Here is a 23,798-nt window from a genome sequence, read left to right as displayed (position 1 = left end):
TATTAAAGGCACTGTAAAAATGCATCATTTTCTTATGTCTACAAATTACAGGCTCAATTTAAGGAAATACGGGGCAGCACGGTGGCGCAGTGGGTTAGCCCTGATGTCTCATGGCGCCGAGGTCCCAGCTTCGATCCCGGCTCTGGGTTACTGTCCGTGTGGAGTTTGCACATTCTCCCCGTGTTTGCGTGGGTTTCGCCCCCACAATCCAAAGATGTGCAAGATAGGTGGATTGGACTCACTAAATTGCCCTTAATTGGAAAAACAAGTGAATTGGGTACTCTAAATTTATTTTTTAAAAGTTTATGGAAATACAAATTTTGATACTAGTATTCAGCAAATGTAGTTAATTGTGCATCTGTGTATTTATGGAACTGGACACTTCAGAATGTTGGTCTACTGAAGCTCTAGCTTAATTGTTTATTTGAAAAAAAACCAGAAGATATATATAACTGGTATAGCCATGCTATACTAGTGGTGGTCAGAAAATCTTGTGACTGTGTGGGAAGGTGGCCATGATATGCTTTACATGTACTCCACAACTCCTGGAACTTCTGGTCTATTGCCTGGATCCTACTTTTATGGCAGGGGAGAGATCTACTGTAAGTGTATTTTATAGATTTCCAAGATGAGTAAGCTCACATGTATTTTGGGAAAATGTGGGAATGTATTTTATTTGGGCGTTTAAATCATTTATTGATCAGAATTTCCAACAAGCTGTGGATTGATATTTGTCTTGAAACATTTACCATAATATATTCTGTTGTAAAATAGAAATTACAGAAGTTGGTCGAATATTTTTAAGGCTAGGATGCGTGTGAGGATGTTCCATTTTTAACTTGCACCCAATTTCTCTATGACAAAATAGTCTTGTTTCTCCTGCATGGTGCCAGTTGAAGCAATTATCCTTTATAACTTTTTGTTATTCTTTCACAGGATGTGGGCTGTTAGGAAGGGGATTTCAGGTTTTTTCCCCCAGTGTCAGTGAAGGAACAGTGATATAGTTCTACGTCAGGATAGTGTGTGGCTTGGAGGGAAACTTGCAGGAGATGGTGTTCCCATGCATCTGCTTATTGTAATATTTTTTATACTTTCATGAGATGTGGATGTTGCAAGGCCAGATTTTGTGCCCATCCATAATGGTCCTTGAACTCAGTGACTTGCTAGGCCATTGCAGAGGGCAATTAAGAGTCAACCATGTTACAGTGGGTCTGGTGTCACATCTCGACCAGACCAGGTAAGGACGGCAGATCTTCTTCCCTAAAAAATGGGCATTAGTGAACGAGATGGATTGTTATTGTCATGATGCTAGCTTGATATTCCAGATTTATTAATTGAATTTAAATTCCATCTGCTGTGGTGGGATTTGAACCCATGTCCCCAGAGCATTAGCCTGAGCCTCTGGATTGCAGTCCAGTGACATTACCACCAAGCCACTGTCTTCCTTTGAAGAAACCGCCTTGCTCTTGCAGTCTTAGCCTCTATTAATAAAGTCCATAAAGCCAACGATAAAACTTTAAATGTACTCTCAACCCATCCTGCCATCTTCAGTGACCAATGTATATATGCATGCAGATCCGTATGTTACTGCACCCACTTTAGAATTGTATCCCTTATTTTATTTTGTCTCTTCATGTGCTTTCTATTAAAATTAATCACTTCATCTTTCTCTGCATTGAATTTCATCTGCCACTTCTCTGTCCATTCCACCAACTTGTCTGTGTCCTTTGGAAATTCCAAACGACCCTCCTCACACTTCACAAATGTTGAAACTGTGACCTATACACAAAGGCCATGGTTATATGTCAGGAAGAGCAAGGGTCCCAACACAGATCCCTGAGGAATTACACTACAAACCTTCCCCCAGCCCAAAAATACCCATTAACCACCAATCTGTTTCCTGTCATTCAGCCAATTTCGGTATCCATGCTGCTACTGTCTCTTTTATTCTATGAGCTATAATTTTGCTCAAGTGTGTTGAGCATCATTTGATAGGAGTTCATAGCAATTTCTGACCCAAAGTTTGTTCTCATCCCTTGCTCCACTGTCATCGTGATGAGACAACTCCTTCAACAAGGGGCTGCACTCTGAGAATTCTGCTATATGTTATGTGCTGGCTTGCCCTGTGGGGAGGAGTTGGGGAAATACTATGTGAGTTGCCTCCCATGAACTACAAGTGTCGATTTGACTTGCTTGGTTGCAGGGAGCTCTTTCCTTTTGCTATTCCTAGCTGCAGCTCCTTCCTGTGCTCCATCTCATCCAAGAAGGCCTGCATGTCCAGTCCTCAAAGTTATGTCTCCCCATTGTTACTCATTGAAAGGGGAACATGCAAAAGTATCTTTTACAATGTTTTACAAAGATAAAAACACTTTTAAAATGAGTTTAGAAGTTACTGGCCTATGATACAATTCAATTAAAGTGATGCATTTGTTTGCTGCTTTTTATATTGCTACATTAGTTTACGGTATAAGTCATAGGCTGTAGTGTCCATGAAGCCCTTAATACATCATTCATAATGGATCAATATTTCAGGGAATTGCCACAAAAATATAGTTGATAGGAATTCATAGAATTTACAGTGCGGAAGGAGGCCATTCGGCCCATCGAGTCTGCACTGGCTCTTGGAAAGAGCACCCTACCCAAGCCCATACCTCCACCCTATCCCCATAACCCAGAAACCCCACCTAACACTAAGGGCAATTTGGACCCTAAGGGCAATTTATCATGGCCAATCCACCTAACCTGCACACCTTTGGACTGTGGGAGGAAACCGGAGCACCCGGAAGAAACCCACGCAGACACGGGGAGAACGTGCAGACTCCACACAGACAGTGACCCAAGCCAGGATTCGAACCTGGGACCCTGGAGCTATGAAGCATTTATGCTAACCACTATGCTACCGTGCTGCCCGGTTGAGGTGCTGAACCAAGCATACATTTATAAAAATATTTTTAAAGATAGTTTATACATAAACATATTATCAAACATCTGTGTGGGCTGAAGCTGCACAGAAAGAGTCAATATATTGTTATGTCATAAAACTGACCCGCTAATAACAAGCAGGATAATTCTTCAATTCTTCAGGGAGTATGGATCCCAGTAGAAGTATGACTCCAACTCTAAGTACAGCTTTACACAACACTACAAGTTGGATTGGATTTGTTTATTGTCATGTGTACCAAAGTACAGTGAAAAATATTTTTCTGCAAGCAGTTCAAACAGATCATTTAGTTCATGAAAAGAAAATTAAAAGAAAATACATTATAGGGCTACGCAAGTTACACAATGTAAATACATGCACTGGCATTGGGTGAATAATAATCTTTATTATTGTCACAAGTAGGCTTACATTAACACTGCAATGAAGTTACTGTGAAAAGCCCCTAGTTGCACATTCCGGTGCCTGTTTGAGTACACAGAGGGAGAATTCAGAATGTCCAATTGAAAATGAAATGAAAATCGCTTATTGTCACGAGTAGGCTTCAATGAAGTTACTGTGAAAAGCCCCTAGTCGCCACATTCCGGCGCCTGTCCGGGGAGGCTGGTACGGGAATCGAACCGTGCTGCTGGCCTGCTTGGTCTGCTTTATAAGCCAGCGATTTAGCCTTGTGAGCTAAACCAGCCCAATTCTTCTTCAGGACGTCTGGGAGGAAACCGGAGCACCCGGAGGAAACCCACACAGACACAGGGAGAACGTGCAGACTCTGCTCAGACAGTGACCCAAGGCGGGAATCGAACCTGGGACCCTGGCGTTGTGAAGCAACAGTGCTCGCCACTGTGCTACTGTGCCACCCGCATAAAGGAGTGTAGTATTAAACAGAGCATTTATATGAGGATCATTTAGGAGTCTGGTATCAGCAGGGAAGAAGCAGTTTTTGAATCTGTTCATGCATGTTCCCAGACTTTTGTATCTCCTGCCCGATGGAAGAAGTTGGGAGAGTGAGTATGTCGGGTGGAAGGGGTCTTTGATTATGCTGCCTGCTTTCCCAAGGCAGCGGGAGATGTAGATAGAGTCAGTGGATGGGAGGCGTGTGATGGACTGAGCAGTGTTCACTCTCTGACGTTTCTTGCAGTCTTGGGCCGAGCAGTTGCCATACCAGGCTGTGATGCAGCCAGATAGGATGCTTTCTATGGTGCACCTGTAAAAGTTGGTAAGAGTCAATGTGGACATGTCAAATTTCCTTAGTTTCCTGAGGAGGTATAGGCACTGTTGTGCTTTCTTGGTCGTAGCATCGACGTGGGTGGACCAGGATAGATTTTTGGTGATGTTCACACCTAGGAATTTGAAGCTGTCATCTCCACTTTTTCCAAATTGTATCGAATCCCGTGCATCATTATCCTTAACGTGGGAATTCCTACAACTTGAACTTGTGCTATGCATATGCATTAATAATGCAAGATCTTGTATGAAGGAGATAGGTTGGGTGGGGCAGAAATGCATTTATTTTCCTTGCAACGCTTCTTGCAGAGCAGATTGCGTCTCCCTCGGATGGCTTTCACACAATCTTTATTAATAAGCAGGTACTGGTAATGAAGACGATTTGAATATCAGTTTACCATTTACAGCGTCAAAAGTCTTTCCACGTTAATAGTACTGCCAATATGAGCAAGGTAAAAGTAACCCCACTGGACATTAAACTTTGGATAAAGCAGGTTTGAAGTATAACGACAACAATCTGTATTTATATAGTGTCTTTAATGTGGTGAAACATCCCAAGGTACCTTACAATAACCACTTTTAAATTTGCAAGTGATTCCTAGCAACCCCCCTGTAAAAATCTTGATCCTCGGGTTCCTTTTGGGAATTTTGGAGATTTAGAACATTATATTTACAAGTGCTTAGGACTGCCCCAAATGTTCAGAAGGAATTCCCTTCATTTTGCTTGCCACATATTGCTTCTTCAAGGAACTCAAATAAATTTGTTAAACAATTGGATCTGGTTGAAGGGTGGGGGAGGGGGGTGGGGGGGGGGGGGGGGGGGGGGGGGTGGGGTGGGGGGGGGGTGGGGGTCAGGGGTTGGGGAATACCATGTGGGTGAGAGTGCTTAGGACTGAGGAGGGTGGTGGTGGGAGTCCCCTGAGGGTTTGGGACTGTTGGGAATGTGGCCCATGTGGGTCCTGGTTTGGGTCTTTAAAATAGTTACGCTGAAGTTAGAAGTGCTTTTATTTTGTCAAACGTTTTCAGAGCAACTATTAGCGTAACACTGGCAGAACCATTTGAAGTTAGCGATTGAAGTCACTTTGGTGGATCATTCCCAGTGCAGCGCAATTGTCCGGGGGCAGTTAGCGCTTCTGGACAATTGCCATGTAAACTTACCTGGGAACATCTGAAAGGAATTCCTCAGCACCTTTTTGGGATATCTGATGCTGTGGAGCCAGGACGCTACGGGCCATGATTTCCCTCTCTGAATTTAAGTGTCTTGTTCTCAGGTATTTAAGAATAATTTCTAACAATTTTCCGAAGATAAATGTTAAGCTAACTGGCCTGCAATTTCATGTTTTCTGTCTCTCCCTCCTTTTGAATAAAGGAGTTACATTTGCTATTTTCCAATCGAATGGAACATTTCCCGAATCTAGAGAATTTTGGAAAATTATAACCAATGCATCAACTGTCTCATTAGCCACAGATTCCAGGAATAAATTCATCAGGACCCAATTCAGCTCTCTGCTCCAACAATTTACTCAATACCACTTACCTGGTGATTGTAATTTTTTTTTCAGTTCCTCCTTTCTCTTCCATTTTCTATTTACAGCTATTTCTGGGATTTTATTTGTATTGTCTATAGTGAAGACTGAAGCAAAATACCTGTTTTATTCATCTGCTATATCCTTATTTTCCATTATTAATTCCCCAGACTCACTTTCTTGTGGGCCAACACTCACTTTATTAGCTCTGTTTTCTTTTAACTATAGCAAATCTTATTGTTTCCTCTATTTCTAGCTAGCTTTCTCTCGTACATTAATTTTTTACTCCTTATTAATCTTTTAGTCATTCTTTGCTTTCTTAAAATATTCTGCTCAATCTTCTGACCAGCCACCCATCCTTGCACAATTATATGCTTTGTCTTTAAGTTTGATACTACCGTTAACATTTTCAGTAAGAAGTCTTACAACACCAGGTTAAAGTCCAACAGATTTGTTTCGAATCACTAGCTTTCAGAGTGCAGCTCCTTCATCAGGTGAATTCAACAGTTACTGTGCCCACCCCAGTCCAACGCCGGAATCTTCACATCATGTCTACCATCGATACCTTTAACTTTTTCAGTTAACCACAGATGTTGCGTCCTCCCATTGGAGTTTTTCCTTTTTGTTGGAATGCATGTATTCTGTGCATTCTGAAGTATCTCCCTCAGTGTTTGTCACTGCATCTCTAATTGCATATCCCTTAGCTTAATTTGCCAGTTCACTTTAGCTAGCTCTGCTTTCATGTCCTCATAATTGCCCTTATTTACGTTTGAAATACTTGTCTTGGACCTACTTGGACCCTGGGGCTGGCTTAGCACAGTGGGCTAAATAACTGGCTTGCAATACAGAACAAGTCCAGCAGTGTGGGTTCAATTCCCGTACCAGGCTCCCCGAACAGGTGCCAAAATGTGGCGACTAGGAGCTTTTCACAGTAACTTCATTGAAGCCTACTTGTGACAATAAGTTATGGTTATTATTATTATTATTACTCTTCTCCCCCTCAAACTGAATATAATATTTAATCATATATGATCGCTGCTACCTATGGGTGCCTTCACTCTGAGGTCATTAATTAGACCTATTCTGTTCTGCAGTATAACATGCTCTCTGGTTGGCTCCAGAACATGCTATTCTAAGAAATTAGTCCAAAATATTCTATAAATTCCTTATTTGGGTGGCTACCAATGCCCATCTGCCTTTCCCCAGTCTATATGTTGACTAAAATCCCCCATGAGTATCGCCATACATTTCTGACAAGCTTCCATTTTTTTTCTTCCTTCATAGACTGCCCCTAGGGGAGGTAGTGGCATAGTGGTATTGTCGCTGGACTAGTAATCCAGAGATCCAAAGTCATTATCTGGCGACCCAGGTTCAAATCCTGCCATGGTAGATGGTGAAATTTGAATTTAATTTAAAAGAAAATCTGGAATTAAAAGTCTAAAGATGACCATGAAACCATTGTTGATTGTTGTAAAAACCCACCTGGTTCACTAATGCCCTTTAGGGAAGGGAATTTGTCGTCCTTACCTGTCATGGCCTTACATGTGAGTGTGGTTGACTTTTAAATGCCCTCAGGAATGGGCAATAAATGCTGGCCCAGCCAGCAACGCTCACATCCCCTGAATGAATAAGAGAAATACTACCATATGGTTCCTCTTGGAGGTCCTGTACACCACTCCCACAAGGGACTTCTTGCCTTTAACATTGCTCATCTCTACCAAAACCACTTTTACATCCTGGCTTCCTGAACTTAGTATTAGCACAACGGAGATGGATGTGCTTTATATAAATGATTTAGATAAGAATGTAGGAGGGTTGATCAGTAAGTTTACAGATGGTACAAAATTGGTGGGGTGGTAAATAGTGAGGAGGATGGCCTTTGATTACAGGAGGATATAGATGGGCTGGTCAGATGGATTAATAATGGCAAATGGAATTCGATTCGGATAAGCGTGAGGTGATGCACTTGGGCATGACAAACAAGTCAAGGGAAGACATGATAAATGGTAGAATTCTGGAAAGCACCAAGGATCAGAGCAATCTTGGTGTGCATGTTTGCTGGTCCCGTAAGATAGCAGAGCAGGTGGATACAGTGGTTAAGAAAGCATATGGTATACTTGCTGTTATTAGCCAAGGCATAGAGTTTAAGAGCATGGAGGACATGCTGGAATTGTATAAAATGTTGGTTGGGCTACAGCTAGAGTATTGTGTAAAGTTCACATTATAGGAGGGATGTGATAGCACGGGAATGTGTGCAAAGGAGATTTACCAGGATGTTGCCTGGGCTGGAGAGTTTTAGTTATGAAGAAATATTGGATAGACTTAGATTGTTTACCTTGGAGCAGAGGAGACTGAGGGGGGACAGTATTGAGATGCGTAAAATCATGAGGGGCTTATATAGAGTAGATAGGAACAAACTGTTCCCTTTGGTGGATGAGTTAATACCAGGGACGTAGATTTAAGGTAAAGGGCAGGAGGTTTAGACGGGATGTGAGGAAAAACATTTTACCGAGAGGCTAGTGTGAGTTTGCAGTTCCAAACTCTGAGAGGGTGGTGGAGACAGAGACCCTCAACATTTAAGAAGTATTTAGATGTGCACTTGCGATCCCAGGGTATACAAGGATATGGACCAAGTGCTGGAAAATGGGATTAGAATGGTTTGGTGGTTGTTTTTAACGGTTCATGACCGATGGGCCGAAGGGCCTTTTCTGTGCTGTATGACTCTATGACTCTACGACCATCTCATAAAGTTGATTTCTGGCCCCCAATTTTCAGTTTAAAACCCTTTCTACTACCCTAGTTATGTGGCTTGCAAGAACACTGGTCCCAGCATGGTTCTAGTGTAAACTAGCCCAACAGTGTAGATCCCACTTTTGCCAATACTGGTGCCAGTGCCGCACAAACCAGAACCCACTACACCCACACCAGTCTTCGGGCCAAGCATTCATCTTGCTAATTTTATGTATCCTATGCCAATTTGCACGTGGTACAAGTAATAATCCAGGGATCCTTTGAGATTCTGCTTCTTAATTTGGTGCCCGATTCCTCATACTGACTATGTTGAACTGCTTTTCTCGCCATGCCTATGACATTGGTTAAAAGCTACTTGCTGCTCTCAATGTGGTCTCCTCTATATCGGAGAGACCAAACGCAGACTGGGTGATCGCTTTGCTGAGCATCTTCGGTCTGTGCGCATTCAGGAACCTGACCTTCCTGTTGCTTACCATTTTAACAAAAGACCCTGTTCCCATGCCTACATGTCTGTTCTTGGCCTGCTGCAATGTTCTAGTGAAGCGCAACACAAACTGGAGGAACAACATCTTATCTTGTGGTTAGGCACGCAACAGCCTTCTGGCCTGAACATCGAATTCAACAACTTCAGATGATCAGCTCCACCTCAACCCATTTGTTTTCATTTCATTTTAACTGTCTTTTACCATTTCTTTCTTTCTTAATATACATTTAATTTCCCCCCCACCCAATCATATCCACCTTTCCTTCACCTTTCTCCTCTTTGCTTCCCCTTCCCCTCCCCCCACATCTACAGTTCATCCTCTGATGTTAGTTCCCCTGCTGTTTGAACTTTCACATCTTTTGTCCTCTCTGGGGATTGCCATTAGCACTCTTTCCCCTTGGTTTCTGTGGCCATTAGCACCCGGTTTCCCTGGGTTTCTGTGGCTATGACTCATCTTTCATTCTCACTCCACAGTATAAATATTTCCCACTTTCTCTGTCTGTTAGCTTTGACAAAGAGTCATCGGACTCGAAACGTTAGCTCTTTTCTCTCCCCACAGATGCTGCCAGACTTGTTGAGATTTTCCAGCATTTTCTCTACTATGTCATTGGTACCTGCACGCACCATGGCGACTCGATTTTCCCTCTCCCACTGTAATGTTCCTCTCCAGTGCTGAGCAGATGGCCCGAACCGTGGCACTGGGCAGGCGTCAGAGCCTTTTGGATTCTCACTCTTTACTGCAGGTAACAGTGTTAATTCTCCGCACTATACTGTCCCCTACTACCACCACATTCCTTATTGCTCCCTCCCACCATTTGAATGACTTTCTATACCACAGTACCATGTCCAGTCATCTCATCCACCCTGGAATCCCCACTCACATCAGAACAATCTGAAAAAAAACCCCAAACCTGTCAGACAATTGCAAAGGCTGAGGCTCTTGCACTCCTGCCTCCTGGGTCCCGTTATCTGCCTCACTAGCAGCCGCACGTTTCTACCATTGACCAAATCTGAAGACCCTATCCAAGGTTTGTGGCTGCCTCCTGGTAAAAAGTGTCAAATAACTTTCCCACTCCCTGATACATTTCAGTGTCTGCAGCCCATTGACTCTGAGCTGAAGCTCCTTCAGCCGCAAGACAATCTCAATGGAATCCGGGAGCTCTCGAATGCTGCAGCCGTGGCACATGAACTGTCTTGCCATCCTTAATCTGTTTTAATTAATGAGATAATTATTTAATTTAATTAAATTAATTATTTTCCCTTTTAAATGTATTTATTAACTTCACCACCAGTTTATATACTATTTTAAGACTTAGAAATAGAATAAACTTAACCACCCACCAGATACCAAATAGCTAATTTCTTCCCCTGTGGTAGACAAGGACCAATTACTACAGAGTGGAAAAGTTAGGAAAGCAAAGAAGACTTTCCTTTCCCTCTTCACCCAGCCTCTGCCACCCAGGATAGAAGAAACTGAGAATAGGAACATTGAAGGTAATTATGATGTTAATTTAAGAACTAAGGAATGAATATACATTGTGAAGGGCTCTTCCCCATCTCTCTCTTGTCTTCCTTACTATCCTGAAGGCGGTGATTCAAGATGGAGCTTTGTTGTATGGTTGTCAGCAGTGTATTGCTATCTCTAATGTTTGAAGTTGGGCAGGTAGTATCAGTCAGTGGATGGATAACTAAAAAATGGAGGTACCTCACTTGAAACAGATTCTGCAATGTACACAGCTGCAAGGGTGTGAGGTGGGGTGGGATAATCAATACTGTGCATAAACATGAGAGATAATAAAGGCCTTTTTTCTTTTTAGCGTATTGAAATGAAGGTAAAGTGAAAAACTATTATATTGTGACTGATTTTTTAGTCACAAACCTTTTAAAGATATTTTGTTCAATTTTTGTTGCATCCGGTCTTTGTGATAACTGAGGAGATTGGTTTTTAAATTGGTACAGGGTAGAAGTGTTTTAAGTATATTCTGTTGATACCAAAAATAAGTGCAATAAAGATTTTTCCAGAACATTTTAATAGATATTTCAGAGTTGTGATTTTTCCTTCTTGTTGAACAATTTATATTTGCAAAATTTGCCAACAAACTAACTGGGTAATTTGAATTGTTTTGGCCACATGACCTATATTGACAATATTGTAGCTGTAAATCTAAAAGATGGCTCAGGAAAATTTCCAAATTATTGAGAAATGGATGCTATACTCAGTCTAAAATGTTTGTTTTGGAATATTTTAGCAAAGGTTTCTGTATTTTTGCTGATAGTGCCAGAATGAGTTGCAGAATTGGCCCTTTTAATTACATTTTAAAGTGCAACACTTGGAAAATAACCAGAGTTGTTTTAGGTCTTGTGAATTGTTTGAAGCACATTGAATATAACCCATACTGAATTGGGGCTACAAAGGTGTGGCATAATTATCCACTAAACAGATGCAAGCTCTTTTACTGTCAATCTGTACAAGTAAATGGAGAGTTTATTTTTTTGGCCAGAGCCATGTGTGCTAATTACTGAGTGACCCATTTCAAAACTTTGTATGAATTAAGGTCTTTATGAGAGTCCTAAGTACTTCAGTATGGTTAAAAAGCAGGAATAGCTTTGAGCACTGGACCACCTCACTGGATCCTGAAGTAAAACCACAGGTTTTTCCAATTTCAATTTGATTTATACATTACTATTAACACAAGCAAGTTGGGGTAAAATGTCTATGAGGAGTATAGGCATGATTGCAATTTTCATTCTAAAATGAAAGCAAGCCTTGAAGAAAGAATATTTTCTCCTGCACTTAGCAAATCATGTAGGATGAGTTAATAAGTTTACCATAAAACTATTATTGCATGTTAAAATTGAGTTGGATTAGGTGTGATTGTAATAATACTGTGTTGAAAAAATGTACTAGTGCAGGAAGGCAGAAAGCAACCATGACTATGTCCCAATCGTTTTATTTTGTGTGTTGGAATGATTTCATTTTCTTCACTTTTTTTTCTGAATTTGCCAATTCAGGTGGCAGGTGTCAGGTATGTTGAAGCACAGGTGTTGCATTAGGTGATGGTCAGTGCCTCCCCAAACAAATTATTTATGCCATTAAATGATCTGAACAAATTTGAGTTTTCAATATTTGAAATACTGTTTTAAAGTTACAGCCTGGATTTACTGAACCCTGATAGCCTCAAATTTAGTGTTGGGTATTGAGGGGCAGAGTATGTATGTTGCTTTACTGTGTGTGTCCAGAAATTAAATGTATTTCCAACTACTAGAGAATACACATACAAATTGTAAGTGCAACCATCATTTAATGAAAGTTTTTCTATTCCATTATAAAGAGGGTTTTCTTATTCATAACAAACCTGTGAAATTAACTGTTAGCTGGCTGAATTGAAAACAAATTTGACAATTGGAAGCAATAGGGGCTGGTTTAGCTCACTCGGCTAAATCGCTGGCTTTTAAAGCAGACCAAGCAGGCCAGCAGCACGGTTCGATTCCCGTACCAGCCTCCCCGGACAGGCGCCGGAATGTGGCGACTAGGGGCTTTTCACAGTAACTTAATTGAAGCCTACTCGTGACAATAAGTGAATTTAATTTCATTTTCATTTTCACAAGGCAGTTATCAATGCAGAATTGTTGCCTGTGACATAATCACTTGTTGAGTTCTGAGTTCACAACCTTTATTAACTATTTGAAGGAGGCACTTGTAATATTACAAAATGTGCTTCCAACAGTGATTAGACCCGATGATGAGTATAAGCTCATTTGTTAGTATCCAAAGACCATTTAAGGTGACGGATATAAGAATGGCAGATGTGTTTTTAATGAAGGTAAATTTTCTAATTTATTCAGACTGTTGATTGGGCTTTGCCTGTACACTAAGAATATGCTTGTTGTCCTAATAAGGAGAGCATATTGAAGTTACCAAAGAAATTGAAACTCTTGAAGCATAAAAAAATATATACAGCGAACATAAACTAAATGGCAATAATGGGATGAGGTTTGACAAAACAGTCCTTGCATTGTTGCACAAAAATCCAAATACCTGTTCTACACTCACCCATGTGCAAAAACAAATTTGAAATGCGGACACTCTGTACTGGACTGGTGTCTTGTATACTTTGGAATTATGAATGACTGCATTTTTCCATGCTTGAGAATAGATTCACCAGAGAGTCCTTTAAGTTCTTTGCCACAACATAGACAGTTTTAAAGTAATTCATTTTGAACTGTGAAACCTATGAATGTTTGAAGGCTGACCAAAAAGAGAGATATTGAATTCACCCTTATTTTAAAAAATATTTCAAATGTATATGAAGCCATTATCAGCAAGACTAATTAAATTTTGCGAAATGTTTCACAGAAATATGCCTAACTGAAACAGATTACATTAATCTTGTATAGGTTACTGGGATTATGTTGAAAAATATCATGCAATCAATATTCTTCTAAATGTATGACGCAACATTGATGCATTGAACCCTTTCAAAGGTCTACAGATATAAGTTAGTTGGTGACGAGTATAGAATTAAACCTATGCATCTCAGTAAGAGTGAATTAAATTATCAGCTCTGATTCCACTATTGTGAATGCTAATCTGATTTACTGTTAAGGAGGAAGGTAATACCAGAAGTGAAGTCATTTTCTATTACCTTATTCACCAGCATCTCTGTTTACTATGAATAATTTTCTACTGTTTGTTTCTGTTAATCAGTTAGGTGGGCTTTCATAATTGCTTTTTAATGAATTCTGGGCTACTGTTATAAATTTGGTCGGCTATAGCTACCTTCTGGAATTCAGTGTCATTAGCTTCTTCTACAAGTGCATTGAATGTCTTTTATCATAAGGAATTTGACATGCATTTTCCTAAATGTACTTGCATCGTTGTTTAATTTGCCGGAAGGAAGTGTAAAAAATTTCCACCTAAATAATTTGAATTTTGGTGTCCACTTCTTTTGACATTTCGGTAAATTTTTGAATTTATTCAGACTGTTAATTGGGCTTTGACTGTGCACCAAGAACATGCTTGCTGTCCTAATAAAGAGAGCATATTGAAGTAACCAAAGAAATTGAAACTCTGGAAGTTAAAAAAAATATATATAATGCTAAAATAAACTAAATGGCAATAATGGGATGAGGTATGTCAAAACAGTCCTGCATTGTGCAGGGTGTACACCTGTTGCACAAAAATCCAAATACCTGTTCTGCACTCACCCAAGTGCAGAAACAAATTTGCAATGCGGACACTCTGTTGGAGATACCGGACTGGTGTCTTGTATACTTCGGAATTATGAATGACTGCATTTTGCCATGCTTGGGAATAGATTCACCAGAGAGTTATTTCAGCTCCTTCTCACAACATTCTGAGTTCACAACTTTTATTAACTATTTGAAGGAGGCACTTGTGATATTACAAAATGTGCTTCCAACAGTGATTAGACCCGATGACAGGTATAAGTCCATTTGTTAGTATCCAAATACCATTTAAGGTGACGGATATAGGAATGGCAGAGTGTTTTTCGGATGACAGACTAACCAAACATTAGGGGGGATGTAGCTTGATAGAAAGTCAATACAGTGATACAGCAGAGAAGGAGGTTATTTGTCCCCATTATTCCTGTGCTTCCTTTTTCAAAGAACTTTCTAATCAGTGCCAATGCCCAACTCTTTCCCCACAGATCTGCAACTTTTTCATCTTCAAGTATTTATCCAACCCCTTATAAAGGTTACCATTAAATCTGCTTCCACCATGCCACCACTGGTTCTTCACCCTCTTACTGTAAATATTTCTCCTCTGGTTTCTGACCCGTCTGCCTCTGGAAATAGTTTCTCTTTATTTACTCTACCAAAACTTTTCATGATTTTGGACACCATATCAAATCCTGCCTTAGTTTTCCCTGCTTCTCTTAAGATTTGGTAAGGACCATACTGAATAGTTCTCCCTCCTTCCCCTCCTCCACATATAGTCCTCCAATAATTACTTGCTCATTTCATTTCATTATATTTTCCTGCATAAATGAATTTGTTATACAGCAAATTAAAAATGTGTACGTACAATCCTGCGTGTCTCAAGTTCCTGCGTCCCTTTTGAAATTGAACCAGTTTAATAATATGAACTAATGCGCTGCTTTTTTATTACCATATGTAGTGCTTGCCGAATAGCAGTTATGATTGAGCTAAAGTATCCAATCATTAGAACTTATCTTTCTGTAATGATGCAGCTGAAACATACTACTTACCGTTTTGTGATTAGGTCATCATATTTGACTTAAAGGTTTTTAATTATTGTGCAGATTTTTTAGTCTCTGCAAAAGTGATTTAAACATTATTTTAAAAAAGAAAACCTGATTGATAATTTGGCATAACAAATCAAGTCATGCAGTCTGATCTACTGAGATAGCTATGAAGGCTGTCAGACAATCCATCTGAAACTCTAAAGGCCCCTTGGTTCATGTGAAAAGGTGCCAGTTCTGTTCTAGATTTGCACAGAAGCTTATCACCTGTTTTGGAATATAGGTGAAGGAGTGATGAGGGCTCCTTTTAATTGCAGACCATTTCTGGTAATTAGACAGTATATTCCCTTTTTTGTTTGATGGTTCCTTGTAAGTGAGAGCACATGAGAACTGTTTTGCATCAATTTCCACAATTTTCTTTGACAAGAATCAAATAATTTGTAGAACATTGTGTGATCATGAGCCTATTTATGCCCTTAAAAAGTTAATTCTAGAGATGATCATGTATATTTTACTCTGGTTTTCTTTAAAAAAGTGACAAATCCTTCTTTTGAATTGCTTGTGTGAATGGTGTGAAACATCAAATTAACACTCAGACTCCCAATTCCCCCTGCAGAAGTGTAACAACAATTAGGTGCTCCTGTCAGATTCACCTCTGTTGAGAAACATTAATAGTTGAAGTCACTGTGGCTGTGTTGTTGTGTTTATAAGCAGCTTGATCCTCTTTTCTAGAAACTGTTCTATCCGGGAACAGATGTAATAAGTACACCATCTAATCCAGAGTCAACAAGTGGAGATAGATTAGCTGTGTTGGTGGTATCCTACAACAATTTTTAAAAAAATGATTCCTGAAAAAATGGCATCATTAAAATTGTTCTGGATGGCTTTTTTAAGCATCAGTTTTACCAAGTACATTTACGACTTGAAAATCGACTTAATAGTTTTCAAACTTTTTTAACATTTTAATTCCTGTGTAAATTATGTTTGTTACATTTCAGTTTACTGAGCATTGTAATTGTGTAATTCACAAGTGATGTTTTTAATAAAGTTGCATTTGCTTGTGTCATGCTGAATTTTAGTTGTGGTTTTAGCAGAGAAGTTGAACATTATTGCCCAATTGTCATTGAACTGTACACTGGAGAACTAGTCAGCTTTGAAAATTTTAGAAATTAAAGACACAGTTTCCTGAAGCTTTCATTGTCATATTGACTAATAGCAAGATTAAATGATGATCAATGCAGGAAGGAAATGAAAATCACAACTGAAAAGTGATTAACGTGAGATGGATGGAGGATGGTAAAAATGTATCTGAATTAGAGCTCATAATTGCTGTTACCTTAGCTGAACTAATAAACCTTTAAATGTCTGAACATTTTTACATCACCGACAAAATCCTTAATAGGATCAATTAAGTAGCAATCTGCAAATTTAACAAAGGTCAAGTATGCTGCTCCTGGTCAGTCACATTAAGTGCCAAAGATATATATTTAAATGTCAATGTGCAGTTGATTTGATACATCTACATTGGATCTGTGCAAGGTACCTCAAGATCATAATATATTTTCTTAGCATTGATAGTTCTCTTCGCTGACAATTGCGTCTGTAAATATCTATTCAGTAACCTGTGTAATGCAATGTCTCATTTGTCTCTTTAGGCCCATCAATCATGTGTACACTAGGAGCAGTGGATAGTAATTCCACCAATATAGTGAGTATTATTAATCTTTTTTAATACAGCTGGAATTTTCCTGATTTAGAATAAGACCTTGCTGGTTTTAAGGGAAACAGATTTTGATGGCATTAACAGCCACAAATCCATTTCATTACAACCACAAATCCAATATTTAAAAGGTGAAATGTTTAGCAATGAATGTACAAGATTTTAAGTGAAATGGAAAGATTCGTGTAGTATGTGAACATGAACAGAGGCTTAATTTTTCCTGTTTCTGATAATGGCTTTTCCTCTAAGGCCTCATTAATTCAGAATTTTACATAATTATAATTGCTTGTTTGACCCTCCTTAATGCCATATCCATACCGAGAATTGTGCAATAAGTTTCTGACATGCAAACTCACATGATTGACTGAGACCTCCCTGATTGTTAACTGTTTTTACTATTTAAGCAGGTTGCAGACCTGAACAGAGAGGAAATTCTTGCAGTACTGTGGGTAGGGTTAGGTCATCTTAAATTGTTTAATATTAGTAAGTGGTTGACCTGCTCTTCCTGCATTTTAAATGAACGTGCTGTCTAGTAAAAGGGAAAGGAACTTGGCCGAATAAGTACTATTATGGTAGAAAAGTAATGCATTGTATAATTCACTCATCTGCTACTAGTAATGTCTTGCATGAGGAACAATTATGGTTACTTAAGGAAATGCTTTTAAGTACATTTTTTTCCAATTGTTTGTTTAAATCTTTTCTTGCTTGCCATTTTTAGTATTAAAGTTAATCTTTTATTCATTTGATGGGCAATAAACTAGTAAAGTTAAATTATTAGTGAAATATAATAATTCCTTAAATGGTTTCAATAGTTACAATTCAAGATTTAGGTTGACAGCTCTTTCTACTATGCAAGTCCTTTTCAAACCTGTTACGAGCCAGATATATCAATTGATCATCTTTTAGTTGGCTACAGTAGCAGGGCTTTTGTTAGAAGACTCAGTGCCAAGACAGAATGTGAATATCTAGCTATAGGTGGGTGGGCTGGGAAGATATGTTTATCCCCCCCCACTCTCTTGCTGATTGACGGGGCGGGCACGGCGACAGGGGGAGTACTCTTTCCCTCTCACCTCAGGGGATCTTTCCTTCTCTCTGGTGGTCATTCACTCATAACCTCTCGCTTACCCCCTTGCGTGCTCCCACCCACCATAGTCACCTCACCCACCCCCTGAATGCGGAGCACCCATGATTTTTAAGGGCCATTATCCTTAGTGTCCCAGCCTGGCAGTCAGGGGGAGGTGAAAGCACCCCTGACTTTCTAGATTCAGAAAAATTCCTTCACTGCACTCAAATGGGTTAATTTTTTTCACATCCTATACTAGGCCTTCCAAAGATAGCCAATATTTGCTGAATTATGGACAGGTTTAACTACTAATTCAGGAGCAGTTTAGTTGTTTTATGAATTCACTACCACAATGTTAAATACCACTTTAGTTTTAAACAATAATTTTCACCCACTGTTTTGTAGTATCTGACATAGCGCATTGTACTTGTAAAACCTCCTGTTACCTTGTTTCCTGACAGTGTTGCAGGCCAGTATTGACATTGACAGAAAGAAAATTAAATGAGGGAGGAATGACATGATTACAAACATAGTAGTGGATACAGTGTGCCACATTATACTGGGGAAATATAATATTGGATGCAACCAGGGGTAAGGGCCAAGACTCACATGGAGGATGCCACTAAGTTTGAAGAAAATGAAAGATGATGAGATAAATTAGTAAGCAGCAATTAAATGAAGGGAAGCTTTGGCTTTCAAAGCTTGAAGATTGTAGGAGGAAGGAAATATTGCAGGAGTTAAATTACATAATTTTAGGTCCTAAATTGAAGTGGAAAATGTTCAGTTTCAGTTTCAACATAATGAAGCTTAGGGGAAGGAATACGATATGGCAGCATTATTGAAATCTTGGGAGTTGTTGTAGGAAGAATAAGTATTTGTTATGCAGAGAAAATCCACTTCCTTAAATGCACAAGCAATGGAATTGTTGTGGGCATTAATTAGAGGTCAAGTAATAATGAAACTTATAAAGATGGTGGGCGGAATTCTCCGCAAGGCCCGACGCCATTGTGAAACCCGGAGAGGTTCACGACGCCGTCGGAGGCCGCTCCTGGCCCCCTATTCCACGGGGGGGGGGGGGGGGGGGGGGCTAGGAGGGCCGTGCCATAAATCTCGGCCGCCGGGCTGGGCTTTGTCGCTGGCGTCAAGGCCCGGCAAGCCGAGAATGACGTGGCCGGCGCGCCTAATGACGTCAGCCACGCATGCGCAGGTTGGCCGGCGCCAACCCTTGATCTTGCGGGGCAGCAGAGGGGAAAGAGTGCGTCCCTTTGAGACGCTGGCCCGATGATTGGTGGGCATCGATCGCGGGCCAGTCCCCTCCCGAGCACAATCGTGGTGCTGACTCCCCTCTCCGCCCTCCACAAGCCACAAACCAGGTATTAGCGCCATGTTCACGCTGGCAGCGACCAGGTGTGGTTGCCGCCGGCGTGAACCGGTCAGGAACGGCAGGCCGGGTCGGAGAATCGCGGGCCACCGTGAAAAACGGCGGCACGCGATTCTCTGAGTGGCATGTCCCAAAATGCGACACGCCATTTTGGGGGGGTGGGAGAATCGCGGGGGTTGCCAGAGCGGCCCTCCCGCGATTCTCCCACCCGGCATGGGAGCGGAGAATCGCGCCCGGTGTGTGTAGCTATGAAAAGTAAGAAGTGATGGCTGTTGCTTGGACTTGTGACATGTGGAATATTGAAAGGAATTATATTTTTATTGACCTTTTAAAGAACATGGTGATGATCAAACCATAGTAATTAAGCTGTTACTTGTGAGAGGATTAGAAATTGTGTCGACTGAAGGTAGTAGAGTATATGTTGTAAGGATCCTTCCTGTTTATCTCTTACTTCCCCTTTCTTTTATTTTGCTGTTATTCTTTTTGATCTATGGGTGATTAATGGACATGTACCTTTAAGTCAAGCAACAGAGAGAATGAGGGAGAAGTTACAGGAAAGAACCCGGCAACAGATAGTGATTGGATCCTATCCCAGGGGAATGGTTCTCAGAGAACTGAGGGAGCAGTTGAGTCCTTGGCACAGAAAGACCAGGACCTGCTTTTCTCTCCCTCTCCAGAAAGTCGGACGGCTGTATTCCTGAATTTGCAGAGACCTGAATGAATGAATCTCCAGGAAAACCATTACAGGCTGCAAGCAAAGACCAGAACTCACTCATTCTCGCTAGAAAGTCTGTGAATGCTGTATTCCTGAAACTACAACGATCTGAATGAATCTACAGTAAAAACTTCGAACTGAAAGAAAGTCTGAAGTGGAGTAAGGTGCTGGCATTTGAAACAAAGACTCTTATTCTCATGTTTTCCTTATCCCTTTCTTCCCCTCTCTGTTTGTCTGTCTTGTGTTTGTGTAGAGTGTGGGGAACAAGTTAAAGTGGGGAATTAGATAATAGTTAACCAGTTGTTTTGCTGCATATTCCATTATAGTTCTTGTTATAAATAAAGAGTAATTGTGTTTAAACTTAAAACTATTATTGGGCAGGCAAGGGCCAAAGACTTTGGGTATTTTTCTAAGAATTATTGGTTAATCCACTTGTGTTGTGACTCTGGGTCAAGTTGGGGCAGGAAGTGACCGTGTACTAGTCCAGGGTATTGTAACAATGTGTAAAACTGCTCCAAAATCAAAGCTGGTATTTATGCTACATGTGCTTAAATGTGACCACAAAACTGAAAATGTGATTCATAAGAAGAATGCATAATAAAATTAATCTTGAAGTATGTACTTGATGTACGATACTTTGCTATGTTGTAAATAGCGTCTTCTCTAAAATAACAGCTGCAACACTGATGTGGAATAAGATCACACAACACTGTGGAAAGGGGTTATCAAGAATGGTGGGAGTGGGGATTCTTTTTACATTAGTGTAATATTGAATAAAAACAGCTTTCACAGTTTTTCTGCTTTAGTCTATCAGAACAGCAATGATGAAACTCAATAGTTTTCATGCTTCATACTGTTTTATGTTGTAATAGAGCAGCACGGTAGCATAGTGGTTAGCACAGTTGTTTCACAACTCCAGGGTCCCGGTTCAATTCCCGGCTTGGATCACTGTCTGTGCGGAGTCTGCACGTTCTCCCCGTGTCTGCGTGGGTTTCCTCCAGGCGCTCCAGTTTCCTCCCACAGTCCAAAGATGTGCAGGTTAGGTGAAATAGGCCATGATAAATTGCCCTTGCTGTCCAAAAAGGTTAGGTGGGGTTACTGGGTTACAGGGATAGGGTGGAGGCGTGGGCTTAAGTAGGCTGCTCTTTCCAATGGCCGGTGCAGACTCGATGTGCCGAATGGTCTCCTGCTACACTGTAAATTCTATGAAGTAGCAATATGAGTGGCATTCTCCACTTCTAGAATCATAGAATCTACAGTGCATAAGGAGGCCATTCGGCCAGTCGAGTCTGCACCAGCCCTTGCAAGAGCACCCTACTTAACCCACGCCTCTACCCTATCCCCGTAACCCAGCAACCCCATCTAACCTTTTGGACACTAAGGTTCAATTTATTATGGCCAATCCGCCTAACCCACACATTTTTGGATTGTGGGAGGAAAACGCAGCCCTCAGAGGGAAGCCATACAGACACGGCGAGCAAGTGCAAACTCCACACAGACAGTCGCCAAGGTCGGAATTGAACCCGGGTCCCTGGAGTTGTGAGTCAGAGGTGCTATCCACTGTGCTGCTGTCAAACTAAAAAGGAAACCACAAATGAGCAATATGGTGTATGAATTTCAGTGCCGGTGTGACCCCAGCTATGTAGGCCGTCCATCCCAGTCCTGGTGGAACAGGGCAAATAGCATGTTCCTTCGGCTGTTGGCAACAGGCGGAGTACTTACTGTATCCAATCAGCCTGTGCTTGAAAAGTGCAGAACATTGTGCCCAACATTAGATGTCATTCCGTGACTGTGCTAAGAATTACACGAATAACCAATTTAAGAATCAATCGGGCTCACAATATAGCTCATTTATGTGTGCTAGAAGCAATGTATATTCATATGCAGGGCCATGTACAATGCAAACAGAACATGTCCAAGCATTGCGTTTTTTTTTAACTGAACAGAAGCTTTGGGGACAATTGTTCATTGGTGCATTCGCTTTTGCAATGCCCCTACCAATTGGAGTTGACTTCCTGGTCTGAAGTTAAACAAAAGCTTTGGGGGATAACTATTCATTGGTACATTCTTTATGGCAACGCCTCAACCAATCAAAATGCATTTGCTAACCAAAGTACCCTTTTCTCATGCAGTATACATTTTTATTCTCTTTGAAATTTGGTGGTGTTGGAAATGGAAATGGTGGTGTTCATGATGAAAGCAAGGCAAAAAGCTTTGACAGAATATTTTCAGCAATACTAAGTTTTTACTACCAAGTGACTTTGTTTTTGTGAAGGACTGTTAGTCACAGACAAACACATTCATACATAATTAAATTTTGAAGTTTCTTTTATCTTGAGTAGTTTTAATATAAACACAGCTGCTTGTAATCTTTTCCACTCTATTTTCCAATGCCAATATAGAAAAGCAATGTATGTACAGTGGGTGACGTAATTTCTAGTTATAATAATTAATATCTAATTGCTCTGCTTCCCAAAACCATCTGTTTCCCAGTGAATTCATCTGCTACTTTCAGGGAGCTGGAGTCGTTTTTTTCTGTTTTTCTGATAATTTGTGACACCACTAGTTCCCTTGCGATGCTGTACATGGGTAGTCTGGAGCATGCAGAGCTGCTAAACTGGCCTTTCCTGTAAAACCTTCAGGTTGCATGCTCCCTGTAGAATCGAGGTGATTGAACTTACTTCTCCTTTAATTCTTTCTGAAGGGCAATTAGGGATGGATGGGCAGTAAATGCTCGTCTAGTCAGCGATGTCCACATCCTATGAATGAATAAATGAAGAGCTGCTACAGGTACAACACAATTTGAATATTATGATATGGAATATCGCAAGTCCTACTTGCTGGAATTAAAAGTTTAAAGTTTACTTTGTCTTTTTGGTTTTTGAGGGAGTTGGATGGTATTAATGTGAAAGCTTGATTCCCTTGTAAACTGTACCAGAATATACCAAATAAGATATACCAGAGAACATTGTAATACATGGCAATGTTTTGCCTCTGCTAGCTTTTAACTGGAGAAATCAGAGTCTAATCTTCAATGTATTGCTCTCTTCCCACAGTCTTGTATCTTTCTCAACTTTATCATTGCATATTTAAGACAAAATTGAGTCAAGGCCTTTGACTCATCCACTGCCCGTGGAAAGGCCCATGTTCTTATGTTTTTCTGCTAAAGATATTACTCCTAAACCCTCTTGTAGACCATTTTAAATTACTGCAGTGGAAATTATTCCAATGTGTGAAGTGTCTCTTCGCAATTATAGTTTCCAACCATGCCATCATTGATTGATTTGATTTATTGTCACATGTACCGAAGTACAGTGAAAAGTATTTTTCTGCGGCCGAGGGAGCGTACACAGTATGTACATGGTAGACAAAAGAATAATCAACAGAGAACATTGACAATGGTACATTGACAAACAGTGATTAGTTACAGTGCGGAAAAAGGGGCCAAGCAAAGCAAATATATGAGCCACAGAATCCTGGATGATCAATGGCTTTATTGTCCTTTCTATAATGGGATTACAAAAGCAGAAGACTGTGTAGCCCCATATTTTGTTCCCTCCCCCCCTTGAACTTAATGTCCCTGGAAAATAGTATCCTAACTAACAAAGTATTTATGGAGAGGAACCCTCTCTCTGACCCCAAATGCTCTACTGGGGTAATGGGGAGAGATTATTGGAGGACACATTCCAGTCCTGAGTCAGGAGCAAAGCACCAGACATTTTTGTATCCTTCATCTCATCTTTCATACTTGCTTTATACTTTCATGCTTGTT

At 40.4% G+C, this 23,798-nt stretch overlaps 1 protein-coding gene across 14 annotated transcripts in view; it reads left to right on the top strand.

The window, feature by feature from the left end:
• LOC119973993 (protein tyrosine phosphatase domain-containing protein 1-like) overlaps positions 1–23,798 on the top strand; it is a 202,304-nt gene that overhangs the window by 47,064 nt on the left and 131,442 nt on the right. For 8 of the 14 annotated variants that reach the window (XR_005462429.1, XM_038812744.1, XM_038812733.1 and 5 more), the window contains one exon: positions 16,803–16,855. The gene's annotated coding sequence lies outside the window, so the exon portion shown is untranslated. Of the gene's footprint in view, positions 1–10,325; positions 10,415–16,802; positions 16,856–17,297; positions 17,317–19,988; positions 20,191–22,797; positions 22,817–23,798 lie in introns of those variants that run through there. The other 6 variants (XM_038812737.1, XM_038812735.1, XM_038812734.1 and 3 more) reach the window with 4 other exon arrangements.

The sequence above is a fragment of the Scyliorhinus canicula genome, chromosome 11, assembly GCF_902713615.1.
Source record: "Scyliorhinus canicula chromosome 11, sScyCan1.1, whole genome shotgun sequence".
In the NCBI taxonomy this organism is placed as follows: domain Eukaryota; kingdom Metazoa; phylum Chordata; class Chondrichthyes; order Carcharhiniformes; family Scyliorhinidae; genus Scyliorhinus; species Scyliorhinus canicula.
Note: the sequence above shows the minus strand (reverse complement) of the source record. Positions and strands in the feature narration are given on the sequence as shown.